Source organism: Lolium perenne, chromosome 2 (assembly GCF_019359855.2).
Source record: "Lolium perenne isolate Kyuss_39 chromosome 2, Kyuss_2.0, whole genome shotgun sequence".
NCBI lineage: Eukaryota > Viridiplantae > Streptophyta > Magnoliopsida > Poales > Poaceae > Lolium > Lolium perenne.
The window spans coordinates 278,310,465-278,323,596 of record NC_067245.2 but is presented as its reverse complement, the minus strand read 5'-3'; the positions used below and the strand labels follow the sequence as shown (position 1 = coordinate 278,323,596).

At 51.3% G+C, this 13,132-nt stretch overlaps 1 long non-coding RNA gene across 1 annotated transcript; it reads left to right on the top strand.

Annotated features, from left to right (window-relative positions):
• The first annotated feature begins 4,231 nt into the window (after positions 1-4,231).
• Positions 4,232-6,211, top strand: LOC127336484 (uncharacterized). Its single transcript, XR_007873345.2, has 2 exons — positions 4,232-4,360; positions 5,903-6,211. It is a non-coding gene; the product is annotated as an uncharacterized lncRNA (long non-coding RNA).
• Positions 6,212-13,132: the final 6,921 nt, after the last annotated feature.

Below are 13,132 nucleotides of genomic sequence, written 5' to 3'. Positions count from 1 at the left end.
CGCGAGCCTGCCACCGCGAATTGGTACTGACCTCCCAACCTCATCTCCGGCCACCGACGCCCGGCGGGATGTTGGCCGACCAGCCACCAAAGAAGAGCCCCACGAGCTCATCTCCCTGCCGCCGCCGAACCAGCACGGGGCGTCAAGGCCTCCAGGCGGCTCGTCCCTGACAAGCTAGGCGCATATCGGGATCCCATGGTCCCACGTGGCCGCCCTCAATGCCGCCGGGGAACTCATCTGCTGCCTCCTCATCTCTGCTGCAAGAGCATAGCTCCCGCTGTCCTCTCAAGGTAGAAGCCACACCATCTCGTGTTTTTTTAATATTCTTCAGAACTGTTACTGCAGATGTCATGACTCTAGTACTCCCGTGTTTACCCCAACTCTACAGCCATCAACGTGTGTAGAACTAGCTTATTTAATCCTTTACATGCTTATCTCCATGTGTGTGGAATTAGGATTGTATAGCACGGATGGATTGAACCACATGTGAGTGAGAGGTGCCGGCCTAGGTGCGTGCAGTAATGTGTGCGTAGATGTTCATCTTAGGAAGGTTTTTTTTTTTTGCGATAACCACTGATATTAAAACAAGGAAATTACAGAAAGGATCTCCACAAAGATCAAAATAACACACAAGCCCCTCTGTAAAGCAAAGCAACCACCGCAGAGCAGCACGTTCCGGCGGCGCGCCGCCGCCGCATCTTCACAAACGCCTTGGACACGAAGATGACCCCTGGCGGACGGGAAGTCGCCGGTCCTCGAACTCCGGAGAGCCTCCATCCTGCGCTGCCGGTCGCCAAGCTCCCTTGATTCAACATCAGCCGGCTCGATTATTCTGCCTGGAACCCCCGCGTCGAGCTCCAGATTGGGGAACAACGCGCATGGCGTCCACCGGGGAACGCGAGCGCGAGGAAGGGGGTGCTCCACCATAGAACTGCACCGAGCTCCATCGCCGGAGAGGACGAACACCACCTGCAAAACCAAAAGCCGGCCCGCCACCAACTCCATGACGCCGCCGGCGAGGCACCCTACAGCTCCTACACTATGAACAGCTGGGAAACGAGGTTCCCCCACCCTCCCGCCGCCGGAGCGGCCGCCGGAGGGAGGGGGAACCGGCGAATCACCGGCGGCGAGGTGGATCTGCGGGAGGGGAAAAAGTCGCCCTTACTGTAGCGGATAAGGGAGAGCGTCCAAGGTCGCTTCTTATACCTCTCATCTTAGGAAGGTTTAGGGAAGAAAAATACACCTATGATAACAAATGGCTGCAGGGTGAATACTGATCGAATCACCTTCTGATGTTGTTGATGTACATAGCAAATTCAGACACAAATCTATCACACCCCAATTAGTTATTACACTGCTTCGATTTACTTATTTCTCTAGCAACACTGTCTCCATAAAGGAGCAGCATCCTTCACTAGCTAATCACGACACTCGAGCTGTCCATGCACGGACGATGCGGTTGGTGAGTGGCAAGGATGCACGGAGGCAGGTTCAGGACCGACGCTCGGATCATGCCGGGGATAAGAACGACTACAACTGACTGCTAGGTGCATCTCGCCCCCTTCTCTTCTGTTAAACCGCTTGAACCCTCTTTAGTAGAGTTGCTAGCCACTTTACTTAAGTTGATTATCCACGGTAATTGAATTGTCCATATCCTTAAGTAAGTTGTTTACGACTCATTTTTATCAAGTTTTGTTTTGATGCAATATCCATGCTATGTTTCACTTTAGTAGAGTTTCTAGTTGCTTAATTAAGTTGATTATCCACGGTAACTAAGTTTCTCATACCCTTAAGTAAGTTGTTTATCTTACGTGGTCAACATTTCTAAGTTCTTTTTTGAACAAATGGTTAAGTTTGATATTGATTTTCATTAAGTTTGATTGTTCATTTGCTGATGCGAGGCGAGTCCGTCCGTCCGCAACGCCATTGATTCCCCATAGCGGGAGTGGTCTGAGACCGCCTTTCTTTGCATTATCTGAGTTTCTCTTTCCCCTTAGAGGGCTTTGGGAGGTTGTGGTGTCTGTGTTTGTGTAGATGGTATCTAGGCCAATGATAGATTGGTGGTGTCGGTTGTAACGTGTGTCACATTGTTGTTCGTGTTCTTGTCTAGAGTGATCAAGTGTGTTGGCTTGCAGTCACCACTCTTCCTATCAATGCATTGAATCGCAATGCTTTTTGCGCTTTCGTGAAAAAACCATGGTTACGTTGATTACTGAAAATAACTAAGTTGCTACTTGCCTTTTATGGTTCAACATGCTTAAGTTGCATACTACTTTAACTGAGTTGTTTGTTCAACATGGTTAAGTTGTGTACTACATATAGCTAAATTTGCCTTTCACGCCATGGTTTTCTAGATTGATTTTTAACATCTAGTTTAGTTTTGATGTTAACCATGGTGAGAAGCATCTTCAGTCGTAACCAGGAACTGCCCAAGCTTGTGGCAGGCTGAGTTACTTTTTCTGAACTGTAGTATTTCGCTTTACTATTTTGGCTGTGTTTTCAACTTCTCTGTTTTTGCTACCACATTTCCAACTTTCTATGTTGTTTACATATTCACGATCCTCTCTTCTGTGGATCTATGAGCTAGCTTGCACCATGAGTGACACATAGCATGGACAGAGCTGCAATGCTGGATGGATCACATAAAATGACAGCTGACCTCGTCAGGAGACATTTTAGATACCGACCGACCGATCGCAGAGTTTGCAATGATGATAAAAAGTATGCTGGCGTTTGTTGTCATCATCATGGTTAATCGATAGGTTTTTTCATCTGTTCTTCCTTTTTGGCAGCATGCTTTGGTTGATTTTATCTTCCAATTTAGCTTGATATTTAGCAATACCCTTTATGTTGCATACTGATTTGATTGAGTTGTTTGTTTCAACTTAACTAAATTGTTTGTTGAATATACTAAAGTTGGTTTCCACATCATACTTTTTAGTTTGATGTCTAGCATCTACTTTTACTTTGAGGTTTTAGCATCATCATCAAGTTGCTTTACACTTGATCCTAAGTTGCTTATTCCATTACATTAAGTTGGTTAATGACTAGCTTAAGTTGATTAGTCATTTCAGCTTAAGTTGCATTCCAGTTTATCCTAAGCTGCTTCTCCCATTTAACTAAATTGATTAGTCGCTTTAGCTTAAGTTGCTTTCTACGTTATCCTAAGTTGCTTTTGTTGTTTTTATTAAGTTGATTATCCACTTTACTTTAAGTTGTTTTACACTTCCTCCTAAGTTGCTTATGAACCAAGGGATCACGACTCCATGCTTGTAGGTCACCTTGGTTGAAAATACACTTGCATTTTCAATTGTAGATTGGACTTATTAAGTTGTTCGACACTCCTCTATATTTTACATAAATTTTAATGTTGAATTTCCCCTAGTGGTTGTTGTTTAGTTATCTTAACTATTTATCCTAAGTACATTGACTGTATTTCCAGCAATATTTGTCCCATCCTGTCTTTTTGCACAAGCGGTAGCTCATTGAACGAGTGCATCAACTACGGCTGCTCTAGTTGCATGCCAGTTGGGTATGGATGCAAATAAAGCAATGCCAGCAGCAACTCATCCTAGGAGCTGTCCCAGGTTTATTCTTTGTTACATACACTTGGTCATATATGAATACAACTAAGCTGGTGCATGTTTTTTGTTGTCTCCCTGTCAATAACCTGGGATCACATATGTATTTAATTAGCTGTTCTAGGTTTGTTCTTTCTATTGTTTTTGTGATACAACTAAGTTAGTTTTACACGTAGTACTTTGTTATTTCACGAATGTACTTAGTTGATTGCACATAATATCGATCAATGGAGAGTTTTTCGCTTGATTTTACATACAATGCCTTGTTGCTACACGCATGCCCCAAGTTAATTGCACATAATGTCAATCAATGGAGAGCCTTCCCTTTGCTAATTTGCTTTTACATATGGTGCTTTGTTGGTACAGGCTATGATTTTTTCTCTAGGCAAAGCATCAAGGGTGTAGCAGGGTTGCGATTTTGTTGTGGGATCTACTTTGTTGCTACCTAGATTCTGAAGGATCTAATTCTAGGAACCTAGGTTTTAGGAGTGTATGATTTTGTTACCTTTTGGATTTCATGGAGCAACTTTGTCTGAAGTTTGTTCCCCTTGCGTGCCTTTGTTTGAAGTTGGTCACTGTTCTAATTAAGTTGCCTTGTCAACATGCTTAAGGTCCTTATTTGTGATATTGCTAAGTTGTACCGGGAAGCGGTGGATCCTGGGCGGCGTGGCTAATACCATCTCGAGCGGTGGTGAAGGAGGCCATGGCGCCTATCTCGAGCAGGTTACGGCGCCCGCAATGCCTTCGTGAGCGCAAGCCCGCCGCGGCCCCTGACCAACGTAAGTTGAATATCCAGTTTAATTAGCTTGCTGCTTCCTTGTTAAGTTGATTTCTAGTCTATACCTAATAATAAAGGAGCTAAAGTTTCTGCCAAAATTTTCGTCCAACAATTATTTGGACCATTTTACCCTCCCACCAAATCCCACACTACTGGAGATTGCCACCGTACCGTTTCGTTCTTATTATTTTCTCAAATCCGTACTCCTCTACTTTCCCCTCCGTCTCCGTGGGAGCCTCCACGGTCAATTCTCCCCGAGCCCCACCACCGCGTGAAACAATGGGCCCGCCTCTTCTGCGCCGCCTAGAGCTCGAGGCTCGAGAGGATCTCCCACCTTTGTCCTCCTCTGCTTCCCCGCCGTGGGAGCCTCCACGGTCGATTCAGCAGGGTCCTCTGCTTCCCCGCCGTGGGAGCCTCCACGGTCGATTCAGCAGGGAAGCGCAAGGCGCATCTCTAGGAGAGCGCAGGGCGCGTCGCCCGCGAGCTGAAGCTCGTCCTACTCGGGAACGCGCGGGAAAAACGACTCCGGTGAGATCCTCGATGTGTGGGGATTTGAAGGGGGCATGGTGTCGTGTGCGTGGGAGGAAGGGGAAGGAACTCACCATGGCAGTGGAGCTGGACAATCTACCTGCCGTGCCCGTTCCATGGAAGAAGGGGAGGGCATCTAGCTGGGTTGGAAGATGAGCTCGCCTTGGAAGATGAGCTCGCCGTACGCACGGCTCCTCGAGGCCACGCCTGGTGCCTTCTGCAGATGACGCAAAGGGGCATGCTCAATTGGAGGGGATGGGAATGGAAATCAAACACTGACAGACAACTAAGGGTGTGTTTGGATTGTTACCAAATCATACCCTACCAATTTTTTGGTCATGACCAAAAGATTGGTTGTTGTTTGGATAGTTGCCAATTTTTTGGCTTGCCAATGTTCCACTACCAACTCTAGTTCAATTTTTTAGCCAATGTTGGCCAACTTGTGGGCAAGGAATAGCTCAACCAAAATATTGGCTAGCCAAAATTTTGGTGGGGCAATCATGGGCACAAACCAAACACACCCTAAATCATCTCCCGTGCGGTGGCCAGCGCCAGGATCATCCGGTCCAAGATTTTCCCGTCTCGATCTCAATTTCCGGTAAACGAAGGAACAAGTGAGTAAGAGGGAGTTGCCAAGGGAAATACGTGATGTAGACATGTAGTTCATGGCAGAAGTGGATAAAGTTGTGTACTTGTGTATGCCGCCGCTGTTAAAAACAGGATTTTTGCCTCTTAACTATGCTGGATATGCGTCGCGTGAGTAGCTACCATACCATTGTGGGTATGGAGATAATTTTGGTAGATACGATAATATATTTTTTTATATGTCACTTCAGATAGAATTCAGCTACGGGGTATATATTCCTTTTAGATGCACTGGTTTTCTAGTAATGTTTAATTTTGCTAAACATTGATGCGAAGTTGCTTTCTATCTAGTATTAAAGTTTCCTTAACATTGGTGCTAAGTTGTTTTCCTGCATGGGGATATCATGTGTTCATTTGTGATCTGCTGAAGTCGTAGTTTTCGGTGAAATCGAGATCTACATGGAGATGAGGAGGAAGACAAGTATTTGGAGGAGTAAGAAGAGTGGGAGTAGTTCGCCAAGAGATATCGCGCGTTGTTGTCCGCTGAATTTCCCTTATGTGTGATCTCTCTTTTTTCCTTGAGCAATGCTATATGAAATTCGTATGATAGCTGGTACGATCAGACTCATAGTGGCGTGGGTTAGTATGTGTACCATACGATGAGAAGCCCTCCATGGGTCTTTTCATACAGATGTTGTACAGATTTCTTTGTATGAGACATATTTCTGTTTTTCCTGATCAGGTGCTGAATCGGCCAGAATAGCACTCAGATGCTAGGTCGGGCAAACCAGCATCCGGATGCTGGGTTGGACAAACCAGCACCGGATGCTGCTTAGCCGCGTCCTATCGCTTTTGTGTGAAGATACAACCCAAACCTTGGACTAGTTGTACCGCCACCTGCCACTGGTCGTAAACAAAGGGTGAAAACCGCCCGAGCCAGCATATCCAAGCACTGAAGCACCCGACGTTCTCCAACCATAACTGCAACGACGCAAAGTGTCTTTGTCTTGCTCCTAAAGACGGCAATTAAAGTGTCTGTGAATTATTGCCAGACTAGTGCTACTACGTTTGAACGAGTGGAGCATGATCGCGCTATCCTATCCCTATCTAGTCAATCGGTCATCATTCACCGGACGATGTTAAACAACGGAGAGGAGAGCAGCGTGTGTCTAGGTAAGAGCATCTCCACTCGTGCCCCAGGCGAGCGTTTTTTCCATCCGGACGGCGTAATTCGGCCCAGTCGCGCCCCCGGTTCCTCGTTTTCGTCCGAATTTGACCCTTCATCCATCCGGCGAGTCCACGCCATCCCCGGCCCCCCGGGGCGCGCTCGGGGACTCCGGACGAAACGAAAGCGCGCGAAACGTTCCCGCGCGTCTGGTGGCCCCAACTTGTCGGCGAGAGACACCGATCGTCGTCCTCATCGCATCGTCTTTCGCTGCGTCAGTAAAGCCTCGCTGGTCAAGATTCGCCGGACGCGTAGCTTCCACGCGGCGAGTTAATGCCGTCGCCTCGGTTTCATGCGCGCTACCGCTATTTATCGCCGAACTACCCCGATCGCCCCGCATTCACCTCCTCGCTCGTCTTCCCCAAATCATCCCCGAACTCGAAGGAACCAGCAATGGCGAACGACGGTGCGGCCAACAACGGCTTCGCCGCCGCTCTCTCCACCAATGGGAGGGGCGACTCGCACGCGGCGGGCTACCCCGCGCCGCCGGACTTCCGCGCCGGGAGGTCGAGGCCGAGCGCAGCGGCGTGCCGATCCCGCCGCCGCCAACGGGTGGCGGCGCACTCGAAACGGCGATCGAGGAGGTGCGCGTCACTCTCAGTGACGAGCAGCGCGCGGATCCGCGCTTCTTCCCCGACAACCACGAAGCGTGGATCGCGTTCTTCCGGCGAAGGTACGAACGCGAACTCGCCGCTTACGATGGCCCTCCTCCTCCGGCAAGGAACAACGCCGCCGGCCGCCGCCGATGGTGGAGCGCGCCCAACCGCACCCTCGAGAATGTGCTCGCGCGCATCGAGGACGGGAACTCCCCTGTCCTGGGGATGCCGCCGGTGGCGGCTACCGTGTCGCGCCGGCACGGTAGTTCCTGGATACCGAGGAGGATGGCGCCGTCCTCTTCGTCGTCGGGCTCGAGATCGGCGTCTAGGTCCGGCGGGTCGACGCCGGCCACCGTCAAGAAGGAGTGGCCGTCTCCGGCCACCGTGAAAAAGGAGCCGGCGTCTCCACCGCCGACCAGAGGGCGCAGCAGCGGCGCGCTCGTCATCCGCGACCAGCCCTCCTCGCCGCAACGCGGGCGGAAGAGGAAGACGGCGAAGAATCAGGCCGCCGCGGCCGCCGCCAACCAGCTCGCCGAGGAGGAGGCGAAGAGCGTGGAGGACGCCGCGGTGGCGGAGGCGATCGCCAGGTCGCTGAAGGACCTGGTGCCCGCCGACAACAGTCTCCCCATCGACGCCGCGCTGGAGTGGTCCAGGCGCGACTGGGAGCGCCAGAGGCGGAGCAGCAGCCGGCGGATGTTGGATCTGCCGCCGCGCGACAACTCGCCGCTTCGCTGCCGCCGCACCGCTGCCCTCGCGGAACGCCGCGCCCAGGGAGGTGATCAAGCTCGAGGAGAGCAGCGACGACGACATCTACCGGCCGTCGCCTCCACGCGCCGGCGACGCCGTTGTGGCACGAGCCGCTGGTACGAGGCGCCGCGCTGTGACGACGCTGCCCTCCGACGACGACGACGTGGCGGCGTGACTACACGACCTTCTACCGCCATTTCGGCATGTAGGAGGCCGCTTTTAGTTTTAGTATTAGTTTGCCAATCGCCGAATTCAAATATATGTACGAATTCGGCCTATTTATGTACGAACTCGCCTCTATATGTTAAATATCATTAAATTTCGCTTATGTTTGAACGAATTCGCCTATTTTGTCTGAATTCGTCGTATTACGTTGCATCCATCCTGGGCTCGCGGCTGGAAAAATGGGCCTCCCCACGCCAAATCTTCCTCCAATCCGGACGAAAATTTCGCCGGATTTGGGCGTGGGGAGCCCAAACAAGTGGGGATGCTCTAAGCTAGGGGATGACACATGCATATGCATCCAGTAGCAACGCGTACGTGCTTACTCCATCAGGGCTAGAATGGGGTTGCTTTGATCGGCATCTCCGTCAGGGCGATCCAAAACGGCGACTCATTCGGTTTGTTTTAGTTTATTTGAGTCGGCCCGCAAATAGATAATGGATCACGGTTCGTTTAGGTCGGGGTGCATCGAACGGCCCGACACATGTTGACATTCCCCGCCTACTATCAAGGATTGACGTTCTACCTCTAATAACGATGATATGTTAATGGGCGGGACGTGGCCAAACACGTCGCCCGGCTTTACGTGTGTGGCGTGGATGATTCACGTGTGTCCGGTTAGTTCCCGCCCTCGGTGACTCTTGTTTCGCGCGCGCTGTGTATGATTCCCACGCGTCTGATTGGTTCCCGCCCTCGGTGACTCCTGTTTCACGCGCACGCCGTGGATGTTCCCCGCCTCGCCCAGAAAACATCGTGCGCCCGGCCGGGTTTCCCGCCTAGGCTGCCGTCTATAAATAACGCACACCGGTGTGGCGAGGAGCCCCACCCAAACGACACCAAACACCAAACCATCTATGCCTCACCGGAAGATCGCCAGCCGAACCGTGGTCAGGCAGATGTGCCTAATGTCCAATTTTATGTTTAATTATGGTTAGGAGGGGATAATGCCGAGATATCTCTATAAGTCTCCTTTTTTTGCCAAGATTGATTTTTTTTTCCATCAATCTCAGAAGAGTATTTAAGGTAATTGGAAGGAATACCAAATCCTTCTCATCCATAGACCCCCTCTGATGAAAATATGAGATAAGTAAACAAGCATGTGCTAGAGCATCTCCAATTGCCTTCATATAATGAATTGCTAAAAACTGAAGATAGTAATAGGAAAGAAGGTTTAGCAATCCAACCAAATTGTGCCTTGGTAGCCTTGGTACAATCGGATTGCCAAAACCAAAGAGGAACAAAAAAAGTACAAATAGCTCCTTCAACATAAAAAAAGAAAAGGCAATCACGACACGCGAACTCGCGGTGGTGGAAGATGGTGGGCCCATGTTAGCTCACGGTCCAAGCGCGGGTCGTCGTCGTATTCTAACGCACGCGAAGGCAAGGGGGTGTCGGCGGGGCAGTAAAGGACGGTTGAAGAACCTGGGGGATGTGTTTAGTTTCTCCCTCACTGGTGACGGCCTCCACTAGGCTGAATCGATCGGCGGGTATTCGGGGCGGTGGAGCTTCGCGGAGCTTGATTTGGTTGCGGGGTGGCTCGCGCCGGATAGGAAATGAGTGGCGCGGCAGCAGGGAACCTCGGGACACGTGGGGGAGGCGGCGCCATGGTGAACGGTGGCAGGGATGCCAAAGGGGAGGTGACCGACTGTACGGCTTGCATGCTGAAAACTTTGTGTCGGTGGCAGTTGGCCCTCCCATGTCGTTTTTGGAAGTTACACGAGGTGGCTCTAGGCTTTGCAAATATACAAAATGGAAGAAAACATGCTATAATTAGGCATGGGAGGCACTTATATAAAGGCTGTTTTTAGCAACGCTTTTAGAGCAAATTGCTATTAGCGCATTTGTAGTGTTTAGCAATTATGTAGGAACGCGGTTTTTTTTTTTTTTTTGAGAAACACAGTACAAACGCAGGTGCTCACATACACACGCATACACTCACCCCTATGAACGCACACACGCACACCCTACCCCTATGAGCACCTCCGGAAGACCGAGCCGACGGATTGGATCTTGAAATTGACGAAGTCACCACAGGCGCCTCGCTATCGACGGGAACGTCGCCTCCCACTGAAAGAATATTCCCCCTTTATGAGACACACAGATGTCAAACCTGGGGTTTGAACTCTGGTGGGTTGGGGGTACAACCACCCTCCTAACCATGTAGGAACGCGGTTGGAGGCAACGATTTTGGTTTCGTCGGATGTAAAATCCGGACCAGCCAGATATTTTCACAATATCTCGTCTGCTGCGGCGAGATAAAGCAACGGCGATGCTGAGTGACGCCAACGGATAATACCTGGATATTAGTGTATGTGCCACATGCCACCACCTTCTGGACGACGCAGACATCCGTCTATCTCTCGACTCAACATCACGCTACTCTTTCCAAAACACAAAAAACGTCACGCTACTCTCTACCTCCGCCTCCACGAGCGGCCCAAGCGACAGGTTTGGCGTCGTGCGTCTGGTGCACGGGCTCAAACTTCCCAGTGGAGACACGAACGAGACGGAAAACCCTGGCCACGAAGCATGTGGCTGGGCAAATTTCCGGACCAAACCCGCGCCCGGTGCCTGTCCTGCCAGCCCACACTCTGACTCCGCCAACATGTGGACGAGGATCGCCCAGCCTCAGTCTCAGCGAGGACATTCCACGTGGGATGTGCTAGCTTGCCGGTTTTGACGTGTCCAAAAAGCAAGAAGACGTGAGGGCCCGCCGCCCCTGCGCTTTTTCTATCCATCCAAGATTCCAAGCAGTGAGGGCATCTCCAACCGGCTGACCCAAACGGACGCGCTGGGCCGTCCGTTTTGGGCCGTTTGCGTGGCCGGCCGAACACGCGGACGCGTCCACGTGTCCGTTTGGGTCGCACGCTGCGCCCAACACAGCGGCCACCTATTTGGCCATTTGGCGTATTTCTTTAAGAAATAGGCCATCTGGCCACACATACTTATAAATAGTATGTAACAAACATAGAAATAATATCTAACAATTATAGAATAATATCAAATAGCATAAAATAATATTAAATAAAATGTTGCATGATGAAGAAATAAAATGTGCCATAGTTCGAACAAATATAAAAATTACAAATTGAGATTGTCAACTCAATTTGGACGCTCTAGGATCTCCTTCTGCCTCTTCTCGAACCAAGCTCTCTTCGCCTCGCTCATGTTGGTCAAGTCGGCGTTCATGATCAGGTTGTCCTCGGCTTGGCGTTTGAGCTCAACTTCCTTCGCCTTCAACTCCACCTCTTGGGCCCTTGCCAGTGCTGTGAGCTCAATTTCTCTCTCTTTGAGCTCAATTTCTCTAGCTTTGGTCTTGGCCTTGACCTCTTCTATCTCAAGCTTCTTCTTTTGGACATCGAAGTAGTTCTTCATGTCCTCATCTTTCTCCCAGCGCCTTCTCTCATCCCTCTTGTCCGTGGACACCTCTCTATCGGCATGCAGCTCCTTCAAAGTGCCAAACAATAACATGGACGAGGCATCACGCTTCAAGTCGGCTTTGGTTGCCTTGTGGCCGCGAGGACGACTTGCACGAGAAGCGGAGCTACCGCAAGGCTGGCCACCATCAAGGTCAATGACCGTCGGATCTTTGGCGGTCTTGTTGCCAGTCAAGGTCGCCATGTACCCGTCGTACCCCTCCTGGAACTTGGGGGTGCCTTGGAGTATCTTCCAACAATGAGGGAAGGCAAAGGTCTTTTCTCCATTGACCGATTTGTACCAATCCAAAGCTTGCCACGCCTAGAGCAAAGCGAGACAAGAACGATAAACATATGTGCAAACGTTGGATGAATATGTTGAGGTTAAGAATCATACCAAGTCCTTGATGTCAATGCCGCTAACGGGTAGCCGCTTCACGTGATCATACGCCGCCTGGAATTTGTTGCATTCTGTTTGAATTGTTCCCCACCTCTTTTGGAGCGATATATCGCTGCGGTCGCTCTCAAATGGCTCCAGTCCGTATTTGCGATGCTCATGAAAGTATTCATAGATCCGGCGCCAGAATGCGGTCCCCTTCTGCTCGGCACCCGTCAATGCATCTTACCCGATGGTCAACCATCCTTCGACCAGCACCTTGTCCTCCTTCTCCGTGTAGTTGTTGGTTCTTTTGCTTACGCGGCGACCTCGAGCTTGTGCAGCTGCGGCTTGCGTCAACTCCTGAGCGAACAACGGCTCCTCCTCGATGTTAATGCTGCCGGGACAGGTGGCTGGGGAGCTTGCTCGGTCGAAGCAGAGGGCATGGTGGTCGGCATTGGCTGCGTGTACATCGGAGGGGCCTGCACGGTGGACAAATCGTCGAGCAGGTTCCGTGCGCCGGCCATCGCTGCTGCTCCCATGTGCTTGGGGCCTTTGGAGTTCGCCGGCGCACGGTTCAGGTCAATGGACGAAGGAGACGGCCCCGTGAACGACTCGCCTACCTCCGGTGACCCATCCCGTGACGGGTACGCGTACCGTGCCGACTGCGTCCCCAATTCGTGCGCGCCGGGCGTGTACCCAAACGGGGCTAGCGGCAGGGATGTTGACCTTGGAGGAAGGGGCCGGGTCACGGACGAGGCCGGGTCACGGACGAGGCCGAGCTCCCCCCCCCCCCCCCCCCCCCCGAGGTCGTGCCGGCGCCAAGGAGGATCAAGTGCTGAGCGAGCGCTGCGTGGCCATAAAAGAGCATGGCATGCTCTTGCATGACGTCCGCCTTGGCCTCCGTCTTGAGTTGGAGAAGCTGCTCCGCCGCCCGCTGCCGCTCCTCCGCGGCAGCGATATCCCTCTTCCGTTGGTCGAGCGCCCTGCGGCGGTCGGCCCTCTTCTTGCTCTCGATCTTCCTCTGCTCCGTGGTGAGGTCGGCCTTCGCCTTCTTCGTCGCCGGCCCGGGCTCCAC